This window comes from Sinohyriopsis cumingii, chromosome 6, assembly GCF_028554795.1.
Source record: "Sinohyriopsis cumingii isolate HCF-2022 chromosome 6, ASM2855479v2, whole genome shotgun sequence".
In the NCBI taxonomy this organism is placed as follows: domain Eukaryota; kingdom Metazoa; phylum Mollusca; class Bivalvia; order Unionida; family Unionidae; genus Sinohyriopsis; species Sinohyriopsis cumingii.
The window spans coordinates 145175415-145189507 of record NC_142966.1 but is presented as its reverse complement, the minus strand read 5'-3'; positions in this window follow the sequence as shown (position 1 = coordinate 145189507).

Genomic DNA, 14093 nt, shown 5'->3' with positions numbered 1-14093 from the left:
GTATTTCTGGACTGAATTTAGCTAAGATTGTCCTAGCTGGTGTTTGAGAATATTAGAAAGTAAATCTCCTTTCCTGAAATTGATAGACTTTCCCAGCAGATTTGAAGATATTCCAATGTCTCCTGCAAATATATTTAAGATGCGGCCAAACGTTTATCTGCGTCTCCAATGATCTGTGGTCTCATAATAGCCCGGAATGTTCTAGTCTGTCGTCGCATACATGGACTGCAGATATGAAAGTACCGTCGGACTATTAACCGGCAGTTCAAGCACATTGTCGCATAATTGGCCAGCACATTATAACGTACCGGTGCATAATAAACCAACATATCTATGCTTGTTTAATAATTTAAACAGGATAATGCAGACCTCACTTTTGTTCAACTTTGTGCTATAGTTAGCTACAACAGGTGAATATTATATGTACATTTTCCCCATCTCACTATTAAATAACATACCGAAAATGAATATTATATTGGAATAAAAATAATAAAAAGGTTAAAGAGCCTCAAAATGGAAAGGTATAATGTTTTGGCTAAATATCATGACCGGTTATGTAATTGTGCAAAGCGATAGTGAACATGCTTCGATGGTGTTCACTTTCTTTCCATTCTAGCCAACTCTTAAAATCATCATATTTCGCAACCGGCATAAAGTGAAATAAAACTGGACCACGTGTAAAAGCACTGTATCGGGAGCCGACTCAGTTCTCATAGTAATGTTGCTATGCAAGTTTAGTAGCTGAAACTGTAGGGAGAGAAAACAGTCTCATATGACGAAGATGAAACAGTGGCGGAGACAGCTACCAAGACCAAAGACATAATGCAAATTATTAGAAATCGAGAATTAAAATGTAAGTAGAAATAAAACATGAAATAACAAGTCTTACCCAAGATCAACGAACAGTAAACCATACGACGGAGGAACCTCTCTATGCGGATCTGCATGGAATACGGAAAACTAAGTACCGAACATCAATGAGATGTACAGAGATCCAGGATTCCCATCCAAGTGCTCATATGTAATCAGATAATGACAATGAGAATATCCAGATCTTGGGAAGCAGCAGAGGGGCTGTACAGACCGAAACTTTTTGCACAATAAACCCCTCCAGGAAACTATTCCTCGATAGAGGGCTTATTTCGACGAAATAAACCCTTCTATTCAGAATACAGGACAAAAAAAAATGTCCCCCGAAAACTCGAAGAGTTTCCAGGGACAAACTCGTTGAGTTTGCACTGACAACTTGGGTTACTTCAATAAATCTGAAACAGTTTCCGTGGCGGGGTCGTTATTGAAAAATCCATGGGTCGGGTCCATCCCCTCTGCTGCTCTGGGAAATGAGTTTCCAAGGAAAAACATTTTTATGTTAGCGGAATTAAATCATTGACAAATAAATAATGGCAAATATTGGAGAAGCACATACGACTAGATTAGCTCGAGAACGTCTCGAAGCAATTCAGAAATTTCTTCCTGTCCGTGATAGTGTCAGACAAAAATTACAACTAAGACAGCAAGCACGGGAAGGCTTTGCAGAGACTACGGAGGAATTATTTAAACCCGTGACCAAAGCTACTGAAAAATCCGCAGCTGTTACCAAAGAGGCTTTAATAGAGCAAAGGAAAATTTTACAGGATATTTCAGCTGGACTTAAACCCCCGCCTCCACCCGATGAAGTTGTTGTGTCAGTACCTGCTGGTAAGCGAGTAACAGGGAGAATTACTGACCCCGCCAAAAGATTTACGCCGGATTATATTGAACTTCTTAAAAATGTACCAGAAGAGAAATTACCTGAGACAATACTGTTAGGATTGATTAGAAGAGATGTGTCTTTAAACCCAGAACACGGTTCTATGACAGATGATAATTTTATCAAATATTCGTATCGTATACGTGAAAATAAAAAACAAATCAGCAGGGACGATACAAAATACGATAGACTTGTAGATGCTATACGTAAACTTGAAATTCCACCATCGCAACCTCAAGAAGAAAAATCACCGTTGCAACACACAGAACGACAACAATATCCTTCACGGCGAAGAGCAATAGATCCTGACCTAACTCCGTTAAGTGAATACGAGGCTGCATCTGAAGGAAGTCCGCGGGGCCAAAAATTCAAACAAACTAGGTCGCCGATAATTAGCTTAACAACATCTTCTGAAAGTTTGCCTCAAGACATTTTATCCCCAAGAATTGTACCATCAACAGGGGAGGGTTTAGGATCCGGTTTTATTGCCTGCCCTAATAATATCATCGATGATGTATCACGGTTGGAAGTTCTCATCGGAGGAAGACGTGCCGGAAACAATTCTCCGGAAATTATAAATGAAGCCGCAGATATCTGTCAGAGACTATTTCAGCGTGGCATCATGGATATCAGCATCTACCGGGGGCTCATTGATGAACTCGCAGACGGTTACCACAGCGACTAATAATTAAATTTGCTAGCAAATTCAGTTAGATAAACAATAATTAAATAAAATGATACTACACGATTCTTTTCGCAGACCAAGAAGTGTCAGAGTAGTAAACTCACGATTACCAGTATACGAGGTTGTTTACGGAGATGGAGTCGGTGATGTTGTTAGGGATTTAGTCACAAGAATCGCTCCGAAAGCTGGACCGTTAGCAAAACAATTCGCGATGAAAGCCGCTGATGTTGTCAAGGATAAAGCCATTGGCACTGTTGGTAGTCTTGCCGGGAAAGCATTTCAATCAATCAAGGATCGACTAGCACAGCTGATACGAAAAAAAAACCCAGTCGAGAGGTTGGTGCCAGTAAAACTACCATCCACTGAAGCTATGCCGGCAAATGTTAGTAGCGTAGTAAATAAGGCCGTAAATCAGAAATTAGCTGAGATCGCAACAGCAGGAATTACCTCCAAAGCGTTGCAAGATAGTGTAACTGCTAATTTGATAGCTGGTAGTGGTTTCCGGTGACGATAACATTTTAATTAGATCATCACAAATAATAATAATGTTTGCACGAAAATCCAATGACGCGTTTGATATGTCCAAACCAGTACTTAAAGATGATTCTGTACGTGATTTTCAATATTATTCTTATGAAGCACGTGATCCTAACCAACGCGGAAGAATTGAACTACAGGTCCAGGATACAAGTAGATACTTCTTGCCCGCTGAGGCCTTCATCGAAGTTGAAGGTAGGCTTTTAAAGAATGATAACACTAACTACGGAATCGGCGACCGAGTTGGATTTGTTAACAACGGCATCATGGCGTTATTTAAATCCGCTATTTACATGATAGATGGAAAAGAAATTGAAACAATTCATGATAACGTCGACGTTGCCACAACAATTCTCGGGTTGGCGAGATACTCGGATGATTACACCAGATCAGCCGGACCATCAATGATGTTTGCAAAGGATATAACCGACAGCCCCGAGAACAGGAATGTAACAATGAATAATGCCGGTGACGCAGTTGCATCGATGAACGAAAATTTTAATTTGGGTTTTGCAACACGTAGATCGATGTTAAGTGGAGATGAAGAGTTCTCAGGTGTGATTCCATTGTCTCACATCTTTGGATTCTGCAGAGATGTCCACAAGGTCATATTCGGTGCCAAACACACAGTTGTACTTGTGCGAAAACCTGATGATAATGACGCTATCTGGCGAGATGCTGCTGTTGCCCCTGGTCAGGTAATACTAACTAAACTGTGGTTGTGGATGCCAGTGTTGTCTCCGTCAATCACCGAAGAACAACGACTGTTGTCTTTCATGGACACGGGCGGTAAATCACTGCTATCCTGGAAAACAACAACCACAGACGTTATTCAGGGTGATAATGGTGGGTTGTTTACATGGCATATATCATCGCAACAAGGAGTATCAGCACCACGACATATTTTCATTGCATTTCAATACCGTGCTAGAACAGATAGCCAGGAAAGAAATCCAATGGTATTTGATACACTTGGAGTTTCTGAAGTTTCGTTGAGAATAAATGGGCATCAGGAGCCATCTGAGGATATATTAATAGATTTCGAACATCATCGTGTCGCACGCGCGTATCATCGTCTGATGTCATTTATGGGGCGCGACCTTAATGTAGACACTGGCCTGCAAATATCACAGCGAGACTTTATGAGTTTATATCCGATTTATTACTTTTCGCTGGAACATCTTGATCTGGTTAAACAATCTGTTGTCGACCTACATTTCCGAGCTCGTGTAGGTGTTCCTGCTGGTGGTTACAGAGCGATTGCTGTCATACTCTCCGATAAAGCAATGCTGCTTGAAGGTGTTGGCGGACGAATGAGGGTCATCGACGCTCCAATCGAGAATATGTAACGCAATTAAAATCAAACTTAGGATATAATGTCATACAGTCATGTTAATGTCACCTTGACTTCCGGTCAAACGAAGAAATTGCAATCAAAGAACGCAAGCACGTGCGGGACATCAATAACACTAAAACGAGATCAGATTACTGGTGGTCCAAACAAATTGTCGTTGACTAATACTCAGCTTAAACATTTTAATAAGGCACTAACAGCAAAAACCGGTGTCCGACTTGATTTCTCTGCTGCAGCTATCAAGGACATGACTAAAACCGGTGGAATATTTCCTCTTCTCGCAGCAATACCGGCGTTGATTGCCGCGGCAGCACCAGCCGTAGCAAAAGCCGCAGCACTCGGTGCAGTTGGAACTGCAGCTGGAATGGCACTAAAAAAGGCAACGGGAAAAGGATACAAGAAAAAAAAGGGACGCGGTCTAAGACTACCAGGAACTCCACCATCATGGTATCCAAAAAAATTCTAACGCCGTTGAGCAATTTTGATTTACTCGATGCTGTTAAAAAATTGCGTGTAAAACATTTCAGAGGCGTATTTATGCGAGATCAATTACCGCAACGACCGAATAATCCAGAAACTGGCATTATCAATCTCGACAACAAAGATGGTCCGGGAACTCACTGGGTTGCTTACGCGATCGATCCACGTGGAATTATCTATTTTGATTCGTACGGTTTAGCACCGCCAGTTGAGTTTCTCAAGTATGTCAGCAGATTTTCTAATGTTCCAGTGTGGCAGTCGACGTTACCAACACAAACATTAATTGATCCGCCCATTTGTGGGAGGGAGGTTTTAAATGTTCTTGATGCAATCTCAAGAAATCCAGCAACTCCTCCTCATAAAGTTGTGTATGAATATACCGCATCGAGAAATGCTAGCATTTGAAAAACAGCAATAAGAATAATGGTGGATATTTACGGAAGACCTTTCACACGAGGAGGTAAACCAAGCACAGATGCTGATCTCTCAAAATATGCGACCAAAGATGAAGTCGATAATCTTTTGAATATAGCTGGAGTTGACCCAGATGAAGTTGCTATTTTCCAAGACAGGCAAGGAAAACTAAGAACGAGCAACATTAAGTGGAATGATATAATTCGCAGAGTTCTTGGAGCTACCAAGGATAACTTCGTTGCATTTAGTGATGGCGGCCGGATCAAGGACTCGAATATATCAATCGCAAGCATCAAAGACAGTATTGATAAAGGTGTTGATAAATGTGTGAAAAAAGCCGGTGACACGATGACAGGCGAACTCAGCATGAGCGGCAACAAAATAACCGCGTTAGCGAATCCCGAATCCGACCAGGATGCGTCAAACAAACAATACGTGGACATCGTCAACGGTAAACTAAATACGCTGCGTGCAGAGCATGATGTTCACGTGGGCGCGTTTACAAGATTTCGAAGAAACTTCGTAAAAACTGATGAGGTCGTGGATAAGTTCTTTGGGACTCCTCCAGTCGTCGATGTAAAACTCGCTGATGTAAAGACCGACATTAACACGATCAAACAAACACAGCAGGATATCGTATCGGGTATTCCTGATATCGTTAACAAAACCAGTTTGATTAAAGTTCCCACTGGAGTTACTCCGGGGCATATCACCAACATCGTATTCACGGTATCATCGGGATTCGCAACATGGTCACGACAAAATAACACTATCAAATATACAGCAACAGCCACCGGTGTTTACAGGTTGTCTGTGTTTTCAGCCGCTAAATTTGAAATCTTCACAACATATCCTTGGAGACATTCCACCGATAAGTATTCCGGGGTTTGCACTGTAATACTAAACAGCGGAACCGAGGAAACATTTATGCTTGAAGCCGAGGACGATAGTTTAACAGCAACATCTTACTGGTTTTGTTTGGAATTCGTCGCTGCAACGCCTCAATTGGTTACCGCGTAATTGAATAATGTCAACGACGCCAGATGCTCAACAATATCGATACAATCAAGTCCGTGAGTGGCAATCTGAGTTAAAAACTGTCATCGAAGTAACTAGTCAAAAAGTAAAAAAATACAAGCGCCGCATAACAGTGCTGGATATTATGGTTTATTCAGTATCTGCCGTTGTTGCATCTGCCGGAGCAATACTATCAGCGGTCACTCCGGTAACTGCAGCAGTCGCCGCCACGATCTGTGTTTCCGCGGCCACAACAACAGCTGGAGTTTTCGGCATCATAGCAAAAAAAATATCATCATGTGCTAACACAAAATTACACGATTACACGACAAAATTAAATACAGCCACGACCGCATATCAGAAATTATCATCGCTGATATCATCATCGTTAGACGTGCAAAGTAGCGACGCTACGATATCAGATTCTGAATTCAAACTAATGTCAGATGCGTACAATGACTATTTGAAAACTAAACAAATAAATAATGTCAATAGAACTGCTTCAACAAATAGTCACAAACACAACACCGGTAAGGACCACAATGATCTCAGTGTCCTCGACGACACCAGAATTCGGTATTAATTTTCGAACTCCAATTCCAGTGAGTGAAATCGCGTTAGCAAAGCTCAGTGTGTATCACAGCTGGCCCAATGTTAGGTCGGCATCATTTGGTGGTCTGCAGCCAAATAATTCATTCGTGTTCGGGAAAAGCAAAGCCGACTCCGGCGAACAGGGTGAACTTGACTGGAATACAATTACACTTCCCACTGGGAGTTATCAGATCGAAGAAATCAATAATGAGATACAACGCCAAATAAAACGAATCACCGGCAAGGAAGCCAAAATATCTATAACAGCTCATGAACCAACGCTGTCTGCGGTCATTGAAATCTCAACGCCAGGATACGCCGTGGATATTTATAACAGCTCAATCCGAACATTATTAGGATGGCCAAAGGCCCCCGAGGTTAAACCTCGTCCACCAAAACCTGAAAAATCGGATTTTATGACCTATAAAGAAGCACTACACGACCTCGAGTACAATTATTATTTACTCCTTGCAGATCAATTACTAGCAAGAAAAAGTACTTTAATGCCCGATACTTGGAGTATAGAAGCTCCACGTGTTAAGGGGGGGCAGGAGCTCCGTGTTTACCGTCTAGATGATATAGAATCTGAATTATTTATTCCGATCAATCTAGTACATAAACAACAGCTACAACTCCTGCGAGTATATTTCCAAGATTATATTTCTGATTTAACAAGTCCGCGTGATAATATTATCACAACCATAGAAAAACTAAACAAACTCGCATCGGCCATGGAAACTATAAATCTAAGAATAATTCAGGCTTTACTGGATCTTAAAGACTATATCGATGATAATTATAGACAGATAGCCAGAGCAGATTTTGCAATTAAATATGGTATTCAAGTGAATGATATTTCAGATTTTAAATTTCCTGGATATAAGGTGCCCGAGCTGAGAAAATCAGTCTCTGATCTCATCGATCAATCTTTCGAAGATATTCTTGCCGCGTACGAACGAATAAAACCACAACCTGTTATTCTCAAGCACGACAACAGTACAGCATCCGATGGCAGACACAACTCACCCGGGATCGTAAATATCACAGATGTTATTGCGGTCAATCTTGTATGTGACGTCATCGATGGCAGTTACAGCGCATCAGATACTACGACGGCACAACAGGGGTTTATCCTGTATACGTTCACACCAAGAGACCCCCCTGGTTTTCTGATTGTGCAAGAACCAATCAATCCGGTCTATCTACGGTGTCATAACCCGTGGTTGTCAACGATAAATTTCAAACTCACCGACCAGAGGGGGAATTTGTTGGACCTGCGTGACGAGACTGTTAGTATAAACTTACTGGTGAAGTCCTAAGTCAAGGGATCCATAATATTTATAATAGTTTTTTTTTCTGCACTGATCCATTTTCGTCATTTTATCGTGCAAATACCCTATCAAAACCAGCATAAGTTATCGTTGAAAGTGCTAGCACGCATTTAAAAAAAAACGGTTGTGTATAATGTATCAACCCGAGTACATTCATGCACGAGTTCATATTCATGATAAGCAAATTCTTTACGAGGCAATAAAAACCGCATTTCAAATACAGACATTCCCAGAACAGTATTTCCCCGTTAAAATAGTTATTGACGTGTATGGTGACGAAGACTTCTTGTTAACTCCGTCACAATTAACAGAGCTACAGCAAAATCATATGATCATAGTTTGGTGTCAACGAGAACAGATTATGAACTATTCTCATTCCTGTATTGATGTTGAAACGCTTAAGCAAATCCTGAAAATCTGAAAGCGCCCTTCACTTGAGAAACTCTTTGAGTTTCCAAGGGCAAAAAAAATAATACACTTTTTTTTTACCCGTGGAAATGTGCTTTACACTCCAAGCGGGGGGGGGGGGGCGCTAGCGTTCTCAGGTTCTACTTTCACTTTGTGCTGTGAGTCACACGCTATGCGGTTTATACTTCCTTGTCGGCCTCGTAGTCAGAAACACTAGTATTTTTGTCAGAAATGCAAGGCATTTCCGTGTCTAGATTCTTTATATAACCTTTTAACCGTCTCACCCTGGTGCTAATTAATTTTCGAGTCTCATACTCTTGTGACAATCCAAGACGAATCTTCTCAACTGCACGGCACAGTGGAATAAATTCAGATACCTGATTTTCAGTTATCCCGGCAAGTGATCTGTAAACACGATCTTGCAAACCCTTAATGAACCTATAACGAGCAGGGAGATTGTTCTTCCCCAAGCGTGATAGCTCATTCAAGGATTCAAAATCTGACATAATTGTTTCAGTGTCTAGTAAAATATTAAAACCTCGCTGTTGTAATTCTTTAATTTCAACAAGTATGGTATTTATATTTTCGTGATTCATATTATTATATATTTTTATATTTTTAATAGAAACACTTTGCATGAGAAACGCTAGCTTTCCAAAACAAAACGAGACAGTCGGAAACATTTATCCCCTGCAAGGGCCTAGATCGTCAAATAACGTTCTAGAACCCCACGAGGACTGCTTCCGACATGACAATACAACATGTAACACGAAACACTTTATCCCCTGCAAGAGCCTCTAGATCGTCAAATAACGTTCTATAGGCTCAAGAAGACGTGTTTAGTGAATTGACAAGGACAAACATATAACACGTAACTTATCCTAAGGACGGACCCCTCTGACTGCCAAGTGACTCAGAGGCACATTTATTTACAAGACGAGACAGCCCTGGCTTCTAGGATCGAGTTCTCTAGCAGGCCCGGCAAACATTTATTTGACAACACAAACAACCTTTACCTCTGATTCGAGTATCACAGCAAGCAAAGGTACAATGAACATGTAATCTTATCCTAAGAGACGGTACAGAACAGACAACCTTTAACCTCTGATTCGAGTATGACAGCAAGTAAAGGCACAATGAACATGTAATCTTATCCTAAGAGACGGTACAGAACAGACAACCTTTAACCTCTGATTCGAGTATGACAGCAAGTAAAGGCACAATGAACATGTAATCTTATCCTAACTTATCCTAAGACCTTATCCTATGACGACACAAACATACACAGGTGGGTCATTTTCTACGGTCAGCAGCAGAGCAAAACCATCCATTGAATCGACCATTGGATGGTGCACAAAAGACACCCGCCATTGGCGGATTAAATTTATGGTTTTGCTTGCGCGTGCTGACTTTCGATCGACCCAAAGGTCTTAGGGAGCGATTTCGTATATAACCCAACTGTTACTTGCGAGTTGGAAATTCGCTCTAGCAGTGGGCGGGACTTGTTTAAAATATTTTAATTGTATGTTTTCTTAAGCGCGGTCATATAACAAGCACAGAAGAGCAAAACAGTCGGATATATTCAGTAAAACGAGGATATTATTTGTAAAAAAATATATATTCTACGGTAAATAAATGATTACATGTTATGAACTCGATAAAATATTTTATCAAGGTGGCTTTCTTAGGGGGAGCAAATCCTCTGACCAGCAACGACAACTCTGCAAAGCGTTACACACTCTCGGAGGAGTTATCGTCGTTTGTGTCAACGATAAGAGTTATATAACAGAATGAAATCTTCTGTTTGAGCTTCTTTGAAAATGCTGTTTTGTAGATCCCATCTGCGACATGCTGTACAGAAGGTGGACAAATACCGAAATACCTACCGGCTGCGCTCATTGATTGAAATATTATTTCTTCACGAGTCTCAACATTCACAGATTTCACTGCTCTTCTTATAGCTGTTTTACATTTAACTCTTCCTCGTATGGTATTCTTGCTCTGAGTGATCGCTTGAAGGTTTTCAATACTGTTATCAAGTCTGTTCCCGTTAATATGATCAATGACAAGGCCTTTAGGGATCTCTCCGTTAAAAACCTCATAGACGAAACGATGACATAAATACCTCCCTTTCCTAACAGTAAATCTTAAATAACCAGCATTATCAACTGTACCAACTTGTTTCCTCAGCCTGTAGTTTCTCACTATGCCATCTCGGTTTGCCTCATAATTTGGAATAGTTGGATGTCGGACGAATTCTTGATTCATTATACTATAAGCAAATCATTGTCTAATTCATAATTTGTCTGAAAACTTATTTATGTAATCACGCTCGCATTTGAGAGCGTTATCACAGTCTGGATTTTTTTTATCATAATACCGTTTTAGTTCTCGATAGCGTTTTCCACCACACGCTGAACATAATTGCGTTTTTCCTCGTACTCCAATGCCGCATCTGATACACGGTATCGGTCCTAGACTCCCACCGTGGACCTGTTGAGCATGTTGTCCACAGTATTCGCCTCTGCAGGGTTTGCTACACGGCGCTGATGAATTTAGTTTGATCCACTTGCATTGGTTCATCATATAATATATTTGTCTATTTAAATATTTGTCTTAATTATAATAATGGGTTTTGAAAGACTATCCAGAATAAAACCCATATCAGGTTCTAGATTCGATCTTGACCGGTTAACCGCTGATCCACGACGAGGAGAGTTAGCAGAGGTAATTGGTGTTATCAAGAATGCCAAAGAAGAGTTTCGTCGTGATGGTGCCGCACACACGTGGTCTTCGTATAAAATTATCCTCGGAAACGCGAGCGTTTCTCGGGAAATGCAAAGCATTTCTCGTGACCGTATCATTGATGCTACCATGAACGATACAATCGCGCGTAACATAATTGGGTATCTCGACGATAGAAGATATTTCGTACAGATAAAATTTATTGTTGGAGTCGGCGAGGGAACGTGGATTATCAGAGACAAACTAGACCCTGTTCTTGATGCCAGAGGCGTTCGTGGAAAAACCGTTCTGTTAAGTAAAGACTCAAAACCGGGAGTACTTGTTGGGATTGATATACCATATTATGCCAGAGCGTATCCTGTGACCGCAGTTGTTTATGGAATTTATCCGATGAAGAAACCACGCGTTGATAAACTCAAACCGATGAAGGTGTCGGTGTTGAATTGTGTAGCTGAGCGAGTAATGGAACATTTAAAAAATGCAATGCGAGGAAACGGCCTAACACCGCTAAGACAAACTAAAATAACAGCGTGGGCGACACGAGTAGCGGATAAAGGAGCGTCAATAAATGATGTTGCTGAGCTAGAGCGATTACTAAAATTTCCTATAACGGTTTCATCGTTAACCGGTGAGGTATTGTATGAGTGTAAATACAATTCCCGTGGAACACCAATAACTATTATCGATCATAACAGTCACGCCTGGACTGACTCGGTTAGGATATTTCCGCAAGACCGTGTTGTGAAGTATTATCCGGAATTGCAAAGCAATTCTGGGAGCATGTTTGATTTTATTTATCAGATAAGTAAAACCGATCCAGTGTCTGTGTGGTTATTCAGAAGTAGCGAAGATGGAGAATATGATCAGTTTGTGAGACCCAACGGGGAAATATACAGAACAATGGCGTTACAGCAGGAAATGAAAAAACTCGCAGAAAAATATCATGCTGGCAACACTGATACGTTACTGACACACTGTTTTACTGTCCCGGGTGTTGTCGCGCATGTCGCCCGGGAACGAAATTCATGGAGACCAACTCCGAAAAGTTTTCTTGCTGATATCCAGCAGAGCTGTGTCGAATACGGACACGGCGGTTTGTGGAATACTCAGTATGATCACCGCGGTATGATATCCGTGGACATGACGGCGTGTTATCCAGGAAGTTTCCTTGGGCGTGGAGAATGCAGCGAATATTTTAAACGGTTTGGCCACGCTGGCAATACCATGACAAGAGTAGCTGTCAACGGTGTTTTACCCGATTTTGACTTGACCGGATTTGCTTGTGTGTCGTCGTTTAAATTCGCTAAGGATTTACATCCTGTGTGTTATGTTTGGTTTGGCAGACATTTCGTTGAGAAGCGATGGGCACCGATAGTGTTATTGCGATACATGCTTGACAGTCGAATACTGTTGTCGCTGACGGTCAGCGAAGCGATTATATGTTATTGTCGCCAAACCGAAGTTTGGTTGCCAACTCCAACGCCGGTTACGTTAGAAGAAGTCATCGAAGATTGGTCACGAGAATATCCAGAAACTTCTATCGACGCTATCATCAAGAAAGCTCCTGAAGTACTTAAAAGCAAACTCAGAAATGATGAAAGCACAGCAAAAGATCTAGGACGAAGAATAATAGGGAAATTCACTCAAGGTGGAGCGTATGATCATAAACAACATCACAGTCGATTAATCATGGACAAGACTGAATTGGATCTTATTGTCGCTGATGCAGCCACGAACAACATGTTCTGTAACCGCAAAGATGTGTTTCTGTCAAACGGGGAAAAACTAGGGACTGTTTTTAGTTATATTGACGGAGAATCATCTCAGTACATACATTTGAGATCTTCGATGCTGGCTTATGTATCCATAAATTTGTTGTCGATGATCAATAGATTCCCTGTTGCCGCAGTGAGAGTTGCAACGGATTCATTTTATATTGATAAAAAACACTCAGCGCTGTTGGATAATGTTATATCGGATGATCCATCGTGGGGCTCGTGGAGAATAAAGAATGAAATGTTACACGGATATTGTAAATCGGCTGATGTTGAAATCGAGGATGAGTATCGCAGCGCAGAAATATCTTCGATGGTTTCGTCGGGGGCAACTTCGTTGTTGCCGCCGGTGCACGATCCTGTTACAAGACACAAAACAGTTTATCTGAACGGTCCTGGTGGTTCTGGTAAAACAACTCGAGCGATTGAATTATTTAGAAACTCTGACATGATTGTGCTAACACCCACACACAGACTTGCCAGGGAGATGAGACAACGGGATGTTAACGCGTGCACGTATCACAGTTTTTTCAAATACAGCGGCGGCACGTGGACACCTGAACGAATGGGAACGAAATATATTCCCGAGAAAATCATCTGGGATGAGATAGACACTGTGCCGTTGGATACATTAAAACAGTTTCTGGATTGGCTGCTAAAGAAAAATACCGCAGTGGTGATGTGCGGCGATCATGGTCAACCACCCCCATTTACAGGTGAATCTCCACACGAGTGGCTGAAAACTTTTGTAGATTATTATGAGGAAATAACTAACGATGTTAGAGCACTCGATGAAACGCTGAAAGAGTTTAAGGCACTGATCAGGCTACAAACCAATAAAGTCCAGTGTGAGATAATGCGTGAAATAATTCCAGAGACTTCGCTGAGCGACTTTTGGGAAACGTGGAAACCAGGTGATTTAATTGTGGCAAGTAGAAAGATAGTCAGGGACACACTTCAGCAGCGGTTATTTCAGTTACATCAGAAGAAATTTCCCATGTTGCCA